The following is a 19,910-nucleotide window of genomic DNA, read 5'->3' on the forward strand; positions in this document are numbered from 1 at the left end:
AAGTTTTATGTGCGTGCTACTGAATTTGATAAAGTAACACAAAGCAGTATCACCAGTGGCTCATAATGTTATTCCAGTGTTTCAAAGCAATACAAAGCTAAAGTCTTTTTAACATTGAATGCACTGTAGTAGGTTCTTGAATTCAACATCAGTTTATCTAGTCCATTGATGTGGGTATTATTCATTGTGTTTCTATTCAATTACAATTCACTCTAAATAGTTATGCACATGTACATAATAAAAAATGCACAGAATAGTCAGTAATGCTTTCAGCTGAAAGGAGTGGACTATTGAATTTTCTACAAAATTACTGTGTGCTCTCTTCATGTAACCATGTATAATTAACTTTCCAAATGATATCGAGTTGTCAGCAGCAGATATTCTGTGGGTGCTACTGAATTTACTAGTTACACTAAGCAATATCCCCAGTTGCTCATAATGCTACAGAGTTTTATAGATGTACAATGCTAAAGGCTGTTCAAAAGTGAATGCAATGTGGAAGGTTCTTGAATTCAACTTGATTTTATGTACTCCTTTGCGCTGATTATTTATCATTCTGTTTCTATTCAATTACAATTCAGTATGAATAGTTATGCACACGTACATAACAGAAAATGCACAGAATAGTAAGTAATGCATTCAGCTGAAACGAGTGTACTATTGGATTTTCCCCAAACGTACTATTTGCTCACTTCATGTAACCATTTATAATAGACGTTCCATATGATATCGAGTAGTCTGCAGCAAGTTTTATGTGTGTGCTACTGAATTTGGTAAAGTTACTCTAAGCAGTATCACCCTTTGATCATAATGTTATTCCAATGTTTCAAAGCAATACAAAGCTAAAGGCTGTTTATAATTAAATGCACTGTAGTTGGTTCTTGTATTCAACATCAGTTTATCTAGTCCATTGCTGTGAGTATTATTCATTGTGTTTCTATTCAATTACAATTCACTCTAAATAGTTATGCACATGTACATAATAAAAAATGCACAGAATAGTCAGTAAAGCTTTCAGCTGAAAGGAGATACTATTGAATTTTCTCCAAAATTACTATGTGCTCTCTTCATGTAACCACTTATAATTTACTTTCCAAATGATATCGAGTTGTCAGCAGCAGATATTATGTGGGTGCTACTGAATTTACTAGTTACACTAAGCAATATCCCCAGTTGCTCATAATGCTACTCCAGAGTTTTATAGATGTTCAATGCTAAAGGCCGTTCAAAAGTAAATGCGATGTGGAAGGTTCTTGAATTCAACTTGATTTTATGTACTCCTTTGCGCTGATTATTTTTCATTCTGTTTCTATTCAATTACAATTCACTATGAATAGTTATGCACACGTACATAACAGAAAATGCACAGAATAGTCAGTAAAGCTTTTAGCTGAAAGGAGTGTACTATTGAAAATTACTTTGTGCTCTCTTCATGTAACCATGTATAATAAACTTTCCAAATGATATCGGCTTCTCAGCAGCTGATATTATGTGGGTGCTACTGAATTTGTTGAAGTTACACTAAGCAGTATCACCCGTTGATCATAATGTTATTCCAGTGTTTCAAAGCAATACAAAGCTAAAGGCTGTTTAAAATTAAATGCACTGCAGTTGGTTCTTGAATTCAACATCAGTTTATCTAGTCCATTGCTGTGAGTATTATTCATTGTGTTTCTATTCAATTACAATTCACTCTAAATAGTTATGCACATGTACATAATAAAAAATGCACTGAATAGTCAGTAAAGCTTTCAGCTGAAAGGAGTGGACTATTGAATTTTCCCCACAATTACTATGTTCTCTCTTCATGTAACCATGTATAATAAACTTTCCAAATGATATCGAGTTGTCAGCAGCAGATATTATGTGGGTGCTACTGAATTTACTAGTTACACTAAGCAATATCCCCAGTTGCTCATAATGCTACTCCAGAGTTTCATAGCTGTAAAATGCTAAAGGCTGTTGAAAAGTAAATGCAATGTGAAAGGTTCTTGAATTCAACTTGATTTTATGTACTCCTTTGCGCTGATTATTATTCATTCTGTTTCTATTCAATTACAATTCACTTTGAATAGTTATGCACACGTACATACCAGAACATGCACAGAATAGTAAGTAATGCATGCAGCTGAATCGAGTGTACTATTGGATTTTCCCCAAAATTACTATTTGCTCACTTCATGTAACCATTTATAATAGACATTCCATATGATATCGAGTAGTCTGCAGCAAGTTTTATGTGTGTGCTACTGAATTTGGTAAAGTTACACTCAGTATCACCCGTTGATCATAATGTTATTCCAGTGTTTCAAAGCAATACAAAGCTAAAGGCTGTTTAAAATTAAATGCACTGCAGTTGGTTCTTGAATTCAACATCAGTTTATCTAGTCCATTGCTGAGAGTATTATTCATTGTGTTTCTATTCAATTACAATTCACTCTAAATAGTTATGCACATGTTCATAACAGAAAATGCACAGAACAGTAAGTAATGCATTCAGCTGAAACGAGTGCACTATTGGATTTTCCCCAAAATTACTATTTGCTCACTTCATGTAACTATTTATAATAGACATCCCATATTATATTGAGCAGTCTGCAGCTAGTTTGATGTGTGTGGTACTGAATTTGATAAAGTTACACAAAGCAATATCACCAGTGGATCATAATGTAATTCCAGTGTTTCAAAGCAATACAAAGCTAAAGGCTGTTTAACATTGAATGCACTGTAGTAGGTTCTTGAATTCAACATCAGTTTATCTAGTCCATTGCTGTGGGTAATATTCATTGTGTTTCCATTCAATTACAATTCACTCTAAATAGTTATGCACATGTACATAATAGAAAATGCACAGAATACTCAGTAATGCTTTCAGCGGAAACGAGTGGACTATTGAATTTTCCCCAAAGTTACTATGTGCTCTCTTCATGTAACCACTTATAATTTACTTTCCAAATGATATCGAGTTGTCAGCAGCAGATATTATGTGGGTGCTACTGAATTTGTTGAAGTTACACTAAGCACTATCCCCAGTTGATCAGAATGCTACTCCAGAGTTTCATAGCTGTACAATGCTAAAGGCCGTTCAAAAATAAATGCGATGTGGAAGGTTCTTGAATTCAACTTGATTTTATGTACTCCTTTGCGCTGAATATTTTTCATTCTGTTTCTATTCAATTACAAATCACTATGAATAGTTATGCACATGTACATAATAGAAAATGCACAGAATAGTCAGTAAAGCTTTTAGCTGAAAGGAGTGTACTATTGAATTTCCCCAAAATTACTATGTGCTCTCTTCATGTAACCATGTATAATAAACTTTCCAAATGATATCGAGTTGTCAGCAGCTGATATTATGTGGGTGCTACTGAATTTGTTGAAGTTACACTAAGCAGTATCACCCGTTGATCATAATGTTATTCCAGTGTTTCAAAGCAATACAAAGCTAAAGGCTGTTTAAAATTAAAGGCAATGCAGTTGGTTCTTGAATTCAACATCAGTTTATCTAGTCCATTGCTGAGAGTATCATTCATTGTGTTTCTATTCAATTACAATTCACTCTAAATAGTTATGCACATGTTCATAACAGAAAATGCACAGAACAGTAAGTAATGCATTCAGCTGAAACGAGTGCACTATTGGATTTTCCCCAAAATTACTATTTGCTCTCTTCATGTAACCATGTATAATAAACTTTCCAAATGATATCGAGTTGTCAGCAGCAGATATTATGTGGGTGCTACTGAATTTACTAGTTACACTAAGCAATATCCCCAGTTGCTCATAATGCTACTCCAGAGTTTCATAGCTGTAAAATGCTAAAGGCTGTTGAAAAGTAAATGCAATGTGAAAGGTTCTTGAATTCAACTTGATTTTATGTACTCCTTTGCGCTGATTATTATTCATTCTGTTTCTATTCAATTACAATTCACTTTGAATAGTTATGCGCACGTACATACCAGAACATGCACAGAATAGTAAGTAATGCATGCAGCTGAATCGAGTGTACTATTGGATTTTCCCCAAAATTACTATTTGCTCACTTCATGTAACCATTTATAATAGACATTCCATATGATATCGAGTAGTCTGCAGCAAGTTTTATGTGTGTGCTACTGAATTTGGTAAAGTTACACTCAGTATCACCCGTTGATCATAATGTTATTCCAGTGTTTCAAAGCAATACAAAGCTAAAGGCTGTTTAAAATTAAATGCACTGCAGTTGGTTCTTGAATTCAACATCAGTTTATCTAGTCCATTGCTGAGAGTATTATTCATTGTGTTTCTATTCAATTACAATTCACTCTAAATAGTTATGCACATGTTCATAACAGAAAATGCACAGAACAGTAAGTAATGCATTCAGCTGAAACGAGTGCACTATTGGATTTTCCCCAAAATTACTATTTGCTCACTTCATGTAACTATTTATAATAGACATCCCATATTATATTCAGTAGTCTGCAGCTAGTTTGATGTGTGTGGTACTGAATTTGATAAAGTTACACAAAGCAATATCACCAGTGGATCATAATGTAATTCCAGTGTTTCAAAGCAATACAAAGCTAAAGGCTGTTTAACATTGAATGCACTGTAGTAGGTTCTTGAATTCAACATCAGTTTTTCTAGTCCATTGCTGTGGGTAATATTCATTGTGTTTCCATTCAATTACAATTCACTCTAAATAGTTATGCACATGTACATAATAGAAAATGCACAGAATACTCAGTAATGCTTTCAGCGGAAACGAGTGGACTATTGAATTTTCCCCAAAGTTACTATGTGCTCTCTTCATGTAACCACTTATAATTTACTTTCCAAATGATATCGAGTTGTCAGCAGCAGATATTATGTGGGTGCTACTGAATTTGTTGAAGTTACACTAAGCACTATCCCCAGTTGATCAGAATGCTACTCCAGAGTTTCATAGCTGTACAATGCTAAAGGCCGTTCAAAAATAAATGCGATGTGGAAGGTTCTTGAATTCAACTTGATTTTATGTACTCCTTTGCGCTGAATATTTTTCATTCTGTTTCTATTCAATTACAAATCACTATGAATAGTTATGCACATGTACATAATAGAAAATGCACAGAATAGTCAGTAAAGCTTTTAGCTGAAAGGAGTGTACTATTGAATTTCCCCAAAATTACTATGTGCTCTCTTCATGTAACCATGTATAATAAACTTTCCAAATGATATCGAGTTGTCAGCAGCTGATATTATGTGGGTGCTACTGAATTTGTTGAAGTTACACTAAGCAGTATCACCCGTTGATCATAATGTTATTCCAGTGTTTCAAAGCAATACAAAGCTAAAGGCTGTTTAAAATTAAAGGCAATGCAGTTGGTTCTTGAATTCAACATCAGTTTATCTAGTCCATTGCTGAGAGTATCATTCATTGTGTTTCTATTCAATTACAATTCACTCTAAATAGTTATGCACATGTTCATAACAGAAAATGCACATAACAGTAAGTAATGCATTCAGCTGAAACGAGTGCACTATTGGATTTTCCCCAAAATTACTATTTGCTCACTTCATGTAACCTTTTGTAATAGACATTCGATATGATATCGAGTAGTCTGCAGCAAGTTTTATGTGTGTGCTACTGAATTTGGTAAAGTTACACTAAGCAGTACCACACGTTGATCAAAATGTTATTCCAGTGTTTCAAAGCAATACAAAGCTAAATGCTGTTTAAAATTAAATACACTGTAGTTGGTTCTTGAATTCAACATCAGTTTATCTAGTCCATTGTTGTGAGTATTATTCATTGTGTTTCTATTCAATTACAATTCACTCTAAATAGTTATGCACATGTTCATAACAGAAAATGCACAGAACAGTAAGTAATGCATTCAGCTGAAACGAGTGCACTATTGGATTTTCCCCAAAATTACTATTTGCTCACTTCATGTAACTATTTATAATAGACATCCCATATTATATTGAGTAGTCTACAGCTAGTTTGATGTGTGTGGTACTGAATTTGATAAAGTTACTCAAAGCAATATCACCAGTGGATCATAATGTAATTCCAGTGTTTCAAAGCAATACAAAGCTAAAGGCTGTTTAACTTTGAATGCACTGTAGTAGGTTCTTGAATTCAACATCAGTTTATCTAGTCCATTGCTGTGGGTAATATTCATTGTGTTTCTATTCAATTACAATTCACTCTAAATAGTTATGCACATGTACATAATAGAAAATGCACAGAATACTCAGTAATGCTTTCAGCTGAAAGGAGTGGACTATTGAATTTTCCCCAAAATTACTATGTGCTCTCTTCATGTAACCACTTGTAATTTACTTTCCAAATGATATCGAGTTGTCAGCAGCAGATATTATGTGGGTGCTACTGAATTTACTAGTTACACTAAGCAATAGCCCCAGTTGCTCATAATGCTACAGAGTTTTATAGATGTACAATGCTAAAGGCTTTTCAAAAGTAAATGCAATGTGGAAGGTTCTTGAATTCAACATCAGTTTATCTAGTCCATTGCTGTGAGTATTATTCATTGTGTTTCAATTCAATTACAATTCACTCTAAATAGTTATGCACATGTACATAATAAAAAATGCACAGAATAGTCAGTAAAGCTTTCAGCTGAAAGGAGTGGACAATTGAATTTTCCCCACAATTACTATGTGCTCTCTTCATGTAACAATGTATAATAAACTTTCCAAATGATATCGAGTTGTCAGCAGCTGATATTATGTGGGTGCTACTGAATTTACTAGTTACACTAAGCAATAGCCCCAGTTGCTCATAATGCTACAGAGTTTTATAGATGTACAATGCTAAAGGCTGTTCAAAAGTAAATGCAATGTGGAAGGTTCTTGAATTCAACTTGATTTTATGTACTCCTTTGCGCAGATTATTTTTCTTTCTGTTTCTATTCAATTACAATTCACTCTAAATAGTTATGCACATGTACATAACAGAAAATGCACAGAATAGTAAGTAATGCATTCAGCTGAAACGAGTGCACTATTGGATTTTCCCCAAAATTACTATTTGCTCACTTCATGTAACCTTTTGTAATAGACATTCGATATGATATCGAGTAGTCTGCAGCAAGTTTTATGTGTGTGCTACTGAATTTGGTAAAGTTACACTAAGTAGTACCACCCGTTGATCAAAATGTTATTCCAGTCTTTCAAAGCAAGACAAAGCTAAATGCTGTTTAAAATTAAATGCACTGTAGTTGGTTCTTGAATTCAACATCAGTTTATCTAGTCCATTGCTGAGAGTATCATTCATTGTGTTTCTATTCAATTACAATTCACTCTAAATAGTTATGCACATGTTCATAACAGAAAATGCACAGAACAGTAAGTAATGCATTCAGCTGAAACGAGTGCACTATTGGATTTTCCCCAAAATTACTATTTGCTCACTTCATGTAACCTTTTGTAATAGACATTCGATATGATATCGAGTAGTCTGCAGCAAGTTTTATGTGTGTGCTACTGAATTTGGTAAAGTTACACAAAGCAATGTCACCAGTGGATCATAATGTTATTCCAGTGTTTCAAAGCAATACAAAGCTAAAGGCTGTTTAACATTGAATGCACTGTAGTAGATTCTTGAATTCAACATCAGTTTATCTAGTCCATTGCTGTGGGTATTATTCATTGTGTTTCTATTCAATTACAATTCACTCTAAATAGTTATGCACATGTACATAATAAAAAATGCACAGAATAGTCAGTAAAGCTTTCAGCTGAAAGGAGTGGACTATTGAATTTTCTACAAAATTACTGTGTGCTCTCTTCATGTAACCACTTATAATTTACTTTCCAAATGATATCGAGTTGTCAGCAGCAGATATTATGTGGGTGCTACTGAATTTGGTGAAGTTACACTAAGCAATATACCCAGTTGCTCATAATGCTTCTCCAGAGTTTCATAACTATACAATGCTAAAGGCTGTTCAAAAGTGAATGCAATGTGGAAGGTTCTTGAATTCAACTTGATTTTATGTACTCCTTTGCGCTGATTATTTTTCATTCTGTTTCTATTCAATTACAATTCAGTATGAATAGTTATGCACACGTACATAACAGAAAATGCACAGAATAGTAAGTCATGCATTCAGCTGAAACGAGTGTACTATTGGATTTTCCCCAAACGTACTATTTGCTCACTTCATGTAACCATTTATAATAGACATTCCATATGATATCGAGTAGTCTGCAGCAAGTTTTATGTGTGTGCTACTGAATTTGGTAAAGTAACTCTAAGCAGTATCACCCTTTGATCATAATGTTATTCCAGTGTTTCAAAGCAATACAAAGCTAAAGGCTGTTTATAATTAAATGCACTGTAGTTGGTTCTTGAATTCAACATCAGTTTATCTAGTTCATTGCTGTGAGTATTATTCATTGTGTTTCTATTCAATTACAATTCACTCTAAATAGTTATGCACATGTACATAATAAAAAATGCACAGAATAGTCAGTAAAGTTTTCAGCTGAAAGGAGTGCACTATTGAATTTTCTCCAAAATTACTATGTGCTCTCTTCATGTAACCACTTATAATTTACTTTCCAAATGATATCGAGTTGTCAGCAGCAGATATTATGTGTGTGCTACTGAATTTAGTAGTTACACTAAGCAATATCCCCAGTTGCTCATAATGCTACTCCAGAGTTTTATAGATGTTCACTGCTAAAGGCCGTTCAAAAGTAAATGCGATGTGGAAGGTTCTTGAATTCAACTTGATTTTATGTACTCCTTTGCGCTGGTTATTTTTCATTCTGTTTCTATTCAATTACAATTCAGTATGAATAGTTATGCACACGTACATAACAGAAAATGCACAGAATAGTAAGTAATGCATTCAGCTGAAACGAGTGTACTATTGGATTTTCCCCAAACGTACTATTTGCTCACTTCATGTAACCATTTATAATAGACATTCCATATGATATCGAGAGTCTGCAGCAAGTTTTATGTGTCTGCTACTGAATTTGGTAAAGTTACACTAAGCAGTATCAGCCGTTGATCATAATGTTATTCCAGTGTTTCAAAGCATTACAAAGCTAAAGGCTGTTTAAAAGTAAATGCACTGTAGTTGGTTCTTGAATTCAACATCAGTTTATCTAGTCCATTGCTGTGAGTATTATTCATTGTGTTTCTATTCAATTACAATTCACTCTAAATAGTTCTGCACATGTACATAATAAAAAATGCACAGAATAGTCAGTAAAGCTTTCAGCTGAAAGGAGTGGACTATTGAATTTTCTACAAAATTACTATGTGCTCTCTTCATGTAACCACTTATAAATTACTTTCCAAATGTTATCGAGTTGTCAGCAGCAGATATTATGTGGGTGCTACTGAATTTGGTGAAGTTACACTAAGCAATATACCCAGTTGCTCATAATGCTTCTCCAGAGTTTCATAGCTATACAATGCTAAAGGCTGTTCAAAAGTGAATGCAATGTGGAAGGTTCTTGAATTCAACTTGATTTTATGTACTCCTTTCCGCTGATTATTTTTCATTCTGTTTCTATTCAATTACAATTCACTATGAATAGTTATGCACACGTACATAACAGAAAATGCAGAGAATAGTAAGTAATGCATTCAGCTGAAACGAGTGTACTATTGGATTTTCCGCAAAATTCCTATTTGCTCTCTTCATGTAACCATTTATAATAGACATCCCATATGATATCGAGTCGTCTGCAGCAAGTTTTATGTGTGTGCTACTGCATTTGATAAAGTTACACAAAACAATATCAGCCGTTGATCATAATGTTATTCCAGTGTTTCAAAGCAATACAAAGCTAAAGTCTGTTTAACATTGAATGCACTGTAGTAGGTTCTTGAATTCAACATCAGTTTATCTAGCCCATTGCGGTGGGTATTATTCATTGTGTTTCTATTCAATTACAATTCACTCTAAATAGTTATGTACATGTACATAACAGAAAATGCACAGAATAGTAAGTGATGCATTCAGCTGAAACGAGTGTACTATTGGATTTTCCCCAAAATTACTATTTGCTCACTTCATGTAACCATTTATATTAGACATCCCATATGATATCGAGTAGTCTGCAGCAAGTTTTATGTGTGTGCTACTGAATTTGGTAAAGTTACACAAAGCAATATCACCAGTGGATCATAATGTTATTCCAGTGTTTCAAAGCAATACAAAGCTAAAGGCTGTTTAACATTGAATGCACTGTAGTAGATTCTTGAATTCAACATCAGTTTATCTGGTCCATTGCTGTGGGTGTTATTCATTGTGTTTCTATTCAATTACAATTCACACTAAATAGTTATGCACATGTACATAATAAAAAATGCACAGAATAGTCAGTAAAGCTTTCAGCTGAAAGGAGTGGACTATTGAATTTTCTACAAAATTACTGTGTGCTCTCTTCATGTAACCACTTATAATTTACTTTCCAAATGATATCGAGTTGTCAGCAGCAGATATTATGTGGGTGCTACTGAATTTGGTAAAGTTACACTAAGCAATATACCCAGTTGCTCATAATGCTTCTCCAGAGTTTCATAGCTATTCAATGCTAAAGGCTGTTCAAAAGTGAATGCAATGTGGAAGGTTCTTGAATTCAACTTGATTTTATGTACTCCTTTGCGCTGGTTATTTTTCATTCTGTTTCTATTCAATTACAATTCAGTATGAATAGTTATGCACACGTACATAACTGAAAATGCACAGAATAGTAAGTAATGCATTCAGCTGAAACGACTGTACTATTGGATTTTCCCCAAACGTACTATTTGCTCACTTCATGTAACCATTTATAATAGACATTCCATATGATATCGAGTAGTCTGCAGCAAGTTTTATGTGTGTGCTACTGAATTTGGTAAAGTTACACTAAGCAGTATCAGCCGTTGATCATAATGTTATTCCAGTGTTTCAAAGCAATACAAAGCTAAAGGCTGTTTAACATTGAATGCACTGTAGTAGATTCTTGAATTCAACATCAGTTTATCTAGTCCATTGCTGTGGGTATTATTCATTGTGTTTCTATTCAATTACAATTCACTCTAAATAGTTATGCACATGTACATAATAAAAAATGCACAGAATAGTCAGTAATGCTTTCAGCTGAAAGGAGTGGACTATTGAATTTTCTACAAAATTACTGTGTGCTCTCTTCATGTAACCACTTATAATTTACTTTCCAAATGATATCGAGTTGTCAGCAGCAGATATTATGTGGGTGCTACTGAATTTGGTGAAGTTACACTAAGCAATATCCCCAGTTGCTCATAATGCTACTCCAGAGTTTTATAGATGTTCAATGCTAAAGGCCGTTCAAAAGTAAATGCGATGTGGAAGGTTCTTGAATTCAACTTGATTTTATGTACTCCTTTGCGCTGATTATTTTTCATTCTGTTTCTATTCAATTACAATTCACTATGAATAGTTATGCACACGTACATAACAGAAAATGCACAGAATAGTAAGTAATGCATTCAGCTGATACGAGTGCACTATTGGATTTTCCCCAAAATTACTATTTGCTCACTTCATGTAACTATTTATAATAGACATCCCATATTATATTGAGTAGTCTGCAGCTAGTTTGATGTGTGTGGTACTGAATTTGATAAAGTTACACAAAGCAATATCACCAGTGGATCATAATGTAATTCCAGTGTTTCAAAGCAATACAAAGCTAAAGGCTGTTTAACATTGAAAGCACTGTAGTAGGTTCCTGAATTCAACATCAGTTTATCTAGTCCATTGCTGTGGGTAATATTCATTATGTTTCTATTCAATTACAATTCACTCTAAATAGTTATGCACATGTACATAATAGAAAATGCACAGAATACTCAGTAATGCTTTCAGCTGAAAGGAGTGGACTATTGAATTTTCCCCAAAATTACTATGTGCTCTCTTCATGTAACCACTTATAATTTACTTTCCAAATGATATCCAGTTGTCAGCAGCAGATATTATGTGGGTGCTACTGAATTTACTAGTTACACTAAGCAATAGCCCCAGTTGCTCATAATGCTACAGAGTTTTATAGATGTACAAAGCTAAAGGCTGTTCAAAAGTAAATGCAATGTGGAAGGTTCTTGAATTCAACATCAGTTTATCTAGTCCATTGCTGTGAGTATTATTCATTGTGTTTCTATTCAATTACAATTCACTCTAAATAGTTATGCACATGTACATAATAAAAAATGCACAGAATAGTCAGTAAAGCTTTCAGCTGAAAGGAGTGGACTATTGAATTTTCCCCACAATTACTATGTGCTCTCTTCATGTAACCATATATAATAAACTTTCCAAATGATATCGAGTTGTCAGCAGCTGATATTATGTGGGTGCTACTGAATTTACTAGTTACACTAAGCAATAGCCCCAGTTGCTCATAATGCTACAGAGTTTTATAGATGTACAATGCTAAAGGCTGTTCAAAAGTAAATGCAATGTGGAAGGTTCTTGAATTCAACATGATTTTATGTACTCCTTTGCGCAGATTATTTTTCTTTCTGTTTCTATTCAATTACAATTCACTCTAAATAGTTATGCACATGTACATAATAAAAAATGCACAGAATAGTCAGTAAAGCTTTCAGCTGAAAGGAGTGGACTATTGAATTTTCTCCAAAATTACCATGTGCTCTCTTCATGTAACCACTTATAATTTACTTTCCGAATGATATCGAGTTGTCAGCAGCAGATATTATGTGGGTGCTACTGAATTTACTAGTTACACTATCCCCAGTTGCTCATAATGCTACTCCAGAGTTTTATAGATGTTCAATGCTAAAGGACGTTCAAAAGTAAATGCGATGTGGAAGGTTCTTGAATTCAACTTGATTGTATGTACTCCTTTGCGCAGATTATTTTTCTTTCTGTTTCTATTCAATTACAATTCACTCTAAATAGTTATGCACATGTACATAACAGAAAATGCACAGAATAGTAAGTAATGCATTCAGCTGAAACGAGTGCACTATTGGATTTTCCCCAAAATTACTATTTGCTCACTTCATGTAACCTTTTGTAATAGACATTCGATATGATATCGAGTCGTCTGCAGCAAGTTTTATGTGTGTGCTACTGAATTTGGTAAAGTTACACTAAGCAGTACCACCCGTTGATCAAAATGTTATTCCAGTGTTTCAAAGCAAGACAAAGCTAAATGCTGTTTAAAATTAAATGCACTGTAGTTGGTTCTTGAATTCAAAATCAGTTTATCTAGTCCATTGCTGTGGGTATTATTCATTGTGTTTCTATTCATTACAATTCACTCTAAATAGTTATGTACATGTACATAACAGAAAATGCACAGAATAGTAAGTGATGCATTCAGCTGAAACGAGTGTACTATTGGATTTTCCCCAAAATTACTATTTGCTCACTTCATGTAACCATTTATATTAGACATCCCATATGATTTCGAGTAGTCTGCAGCAAGTTTTATGTGTGTGCTACTGAATTTGATAAAGTTACACAAAGCAATATCACCAGTGGATCATAATGTTATTCCAGTGTTTCAAAGCAATACAAAGCTAAAGGCTGTTTAACATTGAATGCACTGTAGTAGATTCTTGAATTCAACATCAGTTTATCTAGTCCGTTGCTGTGAGTATTATTCATTGTGTTTCTATTCAATTACAATTCACTCTAAATAGTTCTGCACATGTACATAATAAAAGATGCACAGAATAGTCACTAAAGCTTTCAGCTGAATGGAGTGGACTATTGAATTTTCTACAAAATTACTATGTCCTCTCTTCATGTAACCACTTATAATTTACTTTCCAAATGATATCGAGTTGTCAGCAGCAGATATTATGTGGTTGCTACTGAATGTGGTGAAGTTACACTAAGCAATATACCCAGTTGCTCATAATGCTTCTCCAGAGTTTCATAGCCATACAATGCTAAAGGCTGTTCAAAAGTTAATGCAATGTGGAAGGTTCTTGAATTCAACTTGATTTTATGTACTCCTTTGCGCAGATTATTTTTCATTCTGTTTCTATTCAATTACAATTCACTATGAATAGTTATGCACACGTACATAACAGAAAATGCACAGAAGAGTAAGTAATGCATTCAGCTGAAACAAGTGTTCTATTGGATTTTCCCCAAAATTACTATTTGCTCACTTCATGTAACCATTTATAATACACTTTGCATATGATATCGAGTAGTCTGCAGCAAGTTTTATGTGCGTGCTACTGAATTTGATAAAGTAACACAAAGCAGTATCACCAGTGGCTCATAATGTTATTCCAGTGTTTCAAAGCAATTCAAAGCTAAAGTCTGTTTAACATTGAATGCACTGTAGTAGGTTCTTGAATTCAACATCAGTTTATCTAGCCCATTGCGGTGGGTATTATTCATTGTGTTTCTATTCAATTACAATTCACTCTAAATAGTTATGTACATGTACATAACAGAAAATGCACAGAATAGTAAGTGATGCATTCAGCTGAAACGAGTGTACTATTGGATTTTCCCCAAAATTACTATTTGCTCACTTCATGTAACCATTTATATTAGACATCCCATATGATATCGAGTAGTCTGCAGCAAGTTTTATGTGTGTGCTACTGAATTTGATAAAGTTAGACAAAGCAATATCACCAGTGGATCATAATGTTATTCCAGTGTTTCAAAGCAATACAAAGCTAAAGGCTGTTTAACATTGAATGCACTGTAGTAGATTCTTGAATTCAACATCAGTTTATCTAGTACATTGCTGTGGGTATTATTCATTGTGTTTCTATTCAATTACAATTCACTCTAAATAGTTATGCACATGTACATAATAAAAAATGCACAGAATAGTCAGTAAAGCTTTCAGCTGAAAGGAGTGGACTATTGAATTTTCTCCAAAATTACTGTGTGCTCTCTTCATGTAACCACTTATAATTTACTTTCCAAATGATATCGAATTCTCAGCAGCAGATATTATGTGGGTGCTACTGAATTTGGTGAAGTTACACTAAGCAATATTCCCAGTTGCTCAAAATGCTTCTCCAGAGTTTCATAGCTATACAATGCTAAAGGCTGTTCAAAAGTGAATGCAATGTGGAAGGTTCTTGAATTCAACTTGATTTTATGTACTCCGTTGCGCTGATTATTTTTCATTCTGTTTGTATTCAATTACAATTCACTATGAATAGTTATGCACACGTACATAACAGAAAATGCACAGAATAGTAAGTAATGCATTCAACTGAAACAAGTGTACTATTGGATTTTCCCCAAAATTACTATTTGCTCACTTCATGTAACCATTTATAATAGACATTCCAGATGATATCGAGTAGTCTGCAGCAAGTTTTATGTGCGTGCTACTGAATTTGATAAAGTAACACAAAGCAGTATCACCAGTGGCTCATAATGTTATTCCAGTGTTTCAAAGCAATACAAAGCTAAAGTCTGTTTAACATTGAATGCACTGTAGTAGGTTCTTGAATTCAACATCAGTTTATCTAGTCCATTGCTGTGGGTATTATTCATTGTGTTTCTCTTCAATTACAATTCACTCTAAATAGTAATGCACATGTACATAACAGCAAATGCACAGAATAGTAAGTAATGCATTCAGCTGAAACGAGTGTACTATTGGATTGTCCCCAAAATTACTATTTGCACACTTCATGTAACCATTTATAATAGACATTCCATATAATATCGAGTAGTCTGCAGCAAGTTTTATGTGTGTGCTACTGTATTTGGTAAAGTTACACTAAGCAGTATCAGCCGTTGATCATAATGTTATTCCAGTGTTTCAAAGCAATACAAACCTAAAGGCTGTTTAAAATTAAATGCGCTGTAGTTGATTCTTGAATTCAACATCAGTTTATCTAGTCCATTGCTGTGAGTATTATTCATTGTGTTTCTATTCAATTACAATTCACTCTAAATACTTCTGCACATGTACATAATAAAAAATGCACAGAATACTCAGTAAAGCTTTCAGCTGACAGGAGTGGACTATTGAATTTTCTACAAAATTACTATGTGCTCTCTTCATGTAACCACTTATAAATTACTATCCAAATGTTATCGAGCTGTCAGCAGCAGATATTATGTGGGTGCTACTGAATTTGGTGAAGTTACACTAAGCAATATACCCAGTTGCTCATAATGCTTCTCCAGAGTTTCATAGCTATACAATGCTAAAGGCTGTTCAAAAGTGAATGCAATGTGGAAGGTTCTTGAATTCAACTTGATTTTATGTACTCCTTTGCGCAGATTATTTTTCATTCTGTTTCTATTCAATTACAATTCACCATGAATAGTTATGCACACGTACATAACAGAAAATGCAGAGAATAGTAGGTAATGCATTCAGCTGAAACGAGTGTACTATTGGATTTTCCCCAAAATTACTATTTGCACACTTCATGTAACCATTTATAATAGACATTCCATATAATATCGAGTAGTCTGCAGCAAGTTTTATGTGTGTGCTACTGAATTTGGTAAAGTTACACTAAGCAGTATCAGCCGTTGATCATAATGTTATTCCAGTGTTTCAAAGCAATACAAACCTAAAGGCTGTTTAAAATTAAATGCACTGTAGTTGATTCTTGAATTCAACATCAGTTTATCTAGTCCATTGCTGTGAGTATTATTCATTGTGTTTCTATTCAATTACAATTCACTCTAAATAGTTCTGCACATGTACATAATAAAAAATGCACAGAATACTCAGTAAAGCTTTCAGCTGAAAGGAGTGGACAATTGAATTTTCTACGAAATTACTATGTGCTCTCTTCATGTAACCACTTATAAATTACTTTCCAAATGTTATCGAGCTGTCAGCAGCAGATATTATGTGGGTGCTGCTGAATTTGGTGAAGTTACACTAAGCAATATACCCAGTTGCTCATAATGCTTCTCCAGAGTTTCATAGCTATACAATGCTAAAGGCTGTTCAAAAGTGAATGCAATGTGGAAGGTTCTTGAATTCAACTTGATTTTATGTACTCCTTTCCGCTGATTATTTTTCATTCTGTTTCTATTCAATTACAATTCACTATGAATAGTTATGCACACGTACATAACAGAAAATGCAGAGAATAGTAAGTAATGCATTCAGCTGAAACGAGTGTACTATTGGATTTTCCGCAAAATTCCTATTTGCTCACTTCATGTAACCATTGATAATAGACATCCCATATGATATCGAGTCGTCTGCAGCAAGTTTTATGTGTGTGTTACTGAATTTGATAAAGTTACACAAAACAATGTCACCAGTGGATCATAATGTTATTCCAGTGTTTCAAAGCAATACAAAGCTAAAGGCTGTTTAACATTGAATGCACTGTAGTAGGTTCTTGAATTCAACGTCAGTTTATCTAGTCCATTGCGGTGGGTATTATTCATTGTGTTTCTATTCAATTACAATTCACTCTAAATAGTTATGTACATGTACATAACAGAAAAAGCACAGAATAGTAAGCGATGCATTCAGCTGAAACGAGTGTACTATTGGATTTTCCCCAAAATTACTATTTGCTCACTTCATGTAACCATTTATAATAGACATCCCATATGATATCGAGTAGTCTGCAGCAAGTTTTATGTGTGTGCTACAGAATTTGATAAAGTTACACAAAGCAATATCACCAGTGGATCATAATGTTTTTCCAGTGTTTCAAAGCAATACAAAACTAAAGGCTGTTTAACATTGAATGCACTGTAGTAGATTCTTGAATTCAACATCAGTTTATCTAGTCCAATTCTGTGTGTATTATTCATTGTGTTTCTATTCAATTACAATTCACTCTAAATAGTTATGCACATGTACATAATAAAAAATGCACAGAATAGTCAGTAAAGCTTTCAGCTGAAAGGAGTGGACTATTGAATTTTCTCCAAAATTACTGTGTGCTCTCTTCATGTAACCACTTATAAATTACTTTCCAAATGTTATCGAGCTGTCAGCAGCAGATATTATGTGGGTGCTACTGAATTTGGTGAAGTTACACTAAGCAATATACCCAGTTGCTCATAATGCTTCTCCAGAGTTTCATAGCTATACAATGCTAAAGGCTGTTCAAAATGAATGCAATGTGGAAGGTTCTTGAATTCAACTTGATTTTATGTACTCCTTTGCGCTGATTATTTTTCATTCTGTTTCTATTCAATTACAATTCACTATGAATAGTTATGCACACGTACATAACAGAAAATGCACAGAATAGTAAGTAATGCATTCAGCTGAAACGAGTGTACTATTGGATTTTCCCCAAAATTACTATTTGCTCACTTCATGTAACCATTTATAATAGACATTCCATATGATATCGAGTAGTCTGCAGAAAGTTTTATGTTTGTCCTACTGAATTTGGTAAAGTTACACTAAGCAGTATCACCAGTGGCTCCTAATGTTATTCCAGTGTTTCAAAGCAATACAAAGCTAAAGTCTGTTTAACATTGAATGCACTGTAGTAGGTTCTTGAATTCAACATCAGTTTATCTAGTCCATTGATGTGGGTATTATTCATTGTGTTTCTATTCAATTACAATTCACTCTAAATAGTAATGCACATGTACTTAACAGCAAATGCACAGAATAGTAAGTAATGCATTCAGCTGAAACGAGTGTACAGTTGGATTTTCCCCAAAATTACTATTTGCACACTTCATGTAACCATTTATAATAGACATTCGATATGATATCGAGTAGTCTGCAGCAAGTTTTATGTGTGTGCTATTGAATTTGGTAAAGTTACACAAAGCAATATCACCAGTGGATCATAATGTTATTCCAGTGTTTCAAAGCAATACAAAGCTAAAGGCTGTTTAACATTGAATGCACTGTAGTAGATTCTTGAATTCAACATCAGTTTATCTAGTCCATTGCTGTGGGTATTATTCATTGTGTTTCTATTCAATTACAATTCACTCTACATAGTTATGCACATGTATATAATAAAAAATGCAGAGAATAGTCAGTAATGCTTTCAGCTGAAAGGAGTGGACTATTGAATTTTCTACAAAATTACTGTGTGCTCTCTTCATGTAACCACTTATAATTTACTTTCCAAATGATATCGAGTTGTCAGCAGCAGATATTATGTGGGTGCTACTGAATTTGGTGAAGTTACACTAAGCAATATACCCAGTTGCTCATAATGCTTCTCCAGAGTTTCATAACTATACAATGCTAAAGGCTGTTCAAAAGTGAATGCAATGTGGAAGGTTCTTGAATTCAACTTGATTTTATGTACTCCTTTGCGCTGATTATTTATCATTCTGTTTCTATTCAATTACAATTCAGTATGAATAGTTATGCACACGTACATAACAGAAAATGCACAGAATAGTAAGTCATGCATTCAGCTGAAACGAGTGTACTATTGGATTTTCCCCAAACGTACTATTTGCTCACTTCATGTAACCATTTATAATAGACATTCCATATGATATCGAGTAGTCTGCAGCAAGTTTTATGTGTGTGCTACTGAATTTGGTAAAGTTACTCTAAGCAGTATCACCCTTTGATCATAATGTTATTCCAGTGTTTCAAAGCAATACAAAGCTAAAGGCTGTTTATAATTAAATGCACTGTAGTTGGTTCTTGAATTCAACATCAGTTTATCTAGTCCATTGCTGTGAGTATTATTCATTGTGTTTCTATTCAATTACAATTCACTCTAAATAGTTATGCACATGTACATAATAAAAAATGCAGAGAATAGTCAGTAAAGCTTTCAGCTGAAAGGAGTGGACTATTGAATTTTCTACAAAATTACTGTGTGCTCTCTTCATGTAACCACTTATAATTTACTTTCCAAATGATATCGAGTTGTCAGCAGCAGATATTATGTGGGTGCTACTGAATTTGGTGAAGTTACACTAAGCAATATACCCAGTTGCTCATAATGCTTCTCCAGAGTTTCATAGCTATACAATGCT

Source organism: Hypanus sabinus, chromosome 6 (genome assembly GCF_030144855.1).
Source record: "Hypanus sabinus isolate sHypSab1 chromosome 6, sHypSab1.hap1, whole genome shotgun sequence".
NCBI lineage: Eukaryota > Metazoa > Chordata > Chondrichthyes > Myliobatiformes > Dasyatidae > Hypanus > Hypanus sabinus.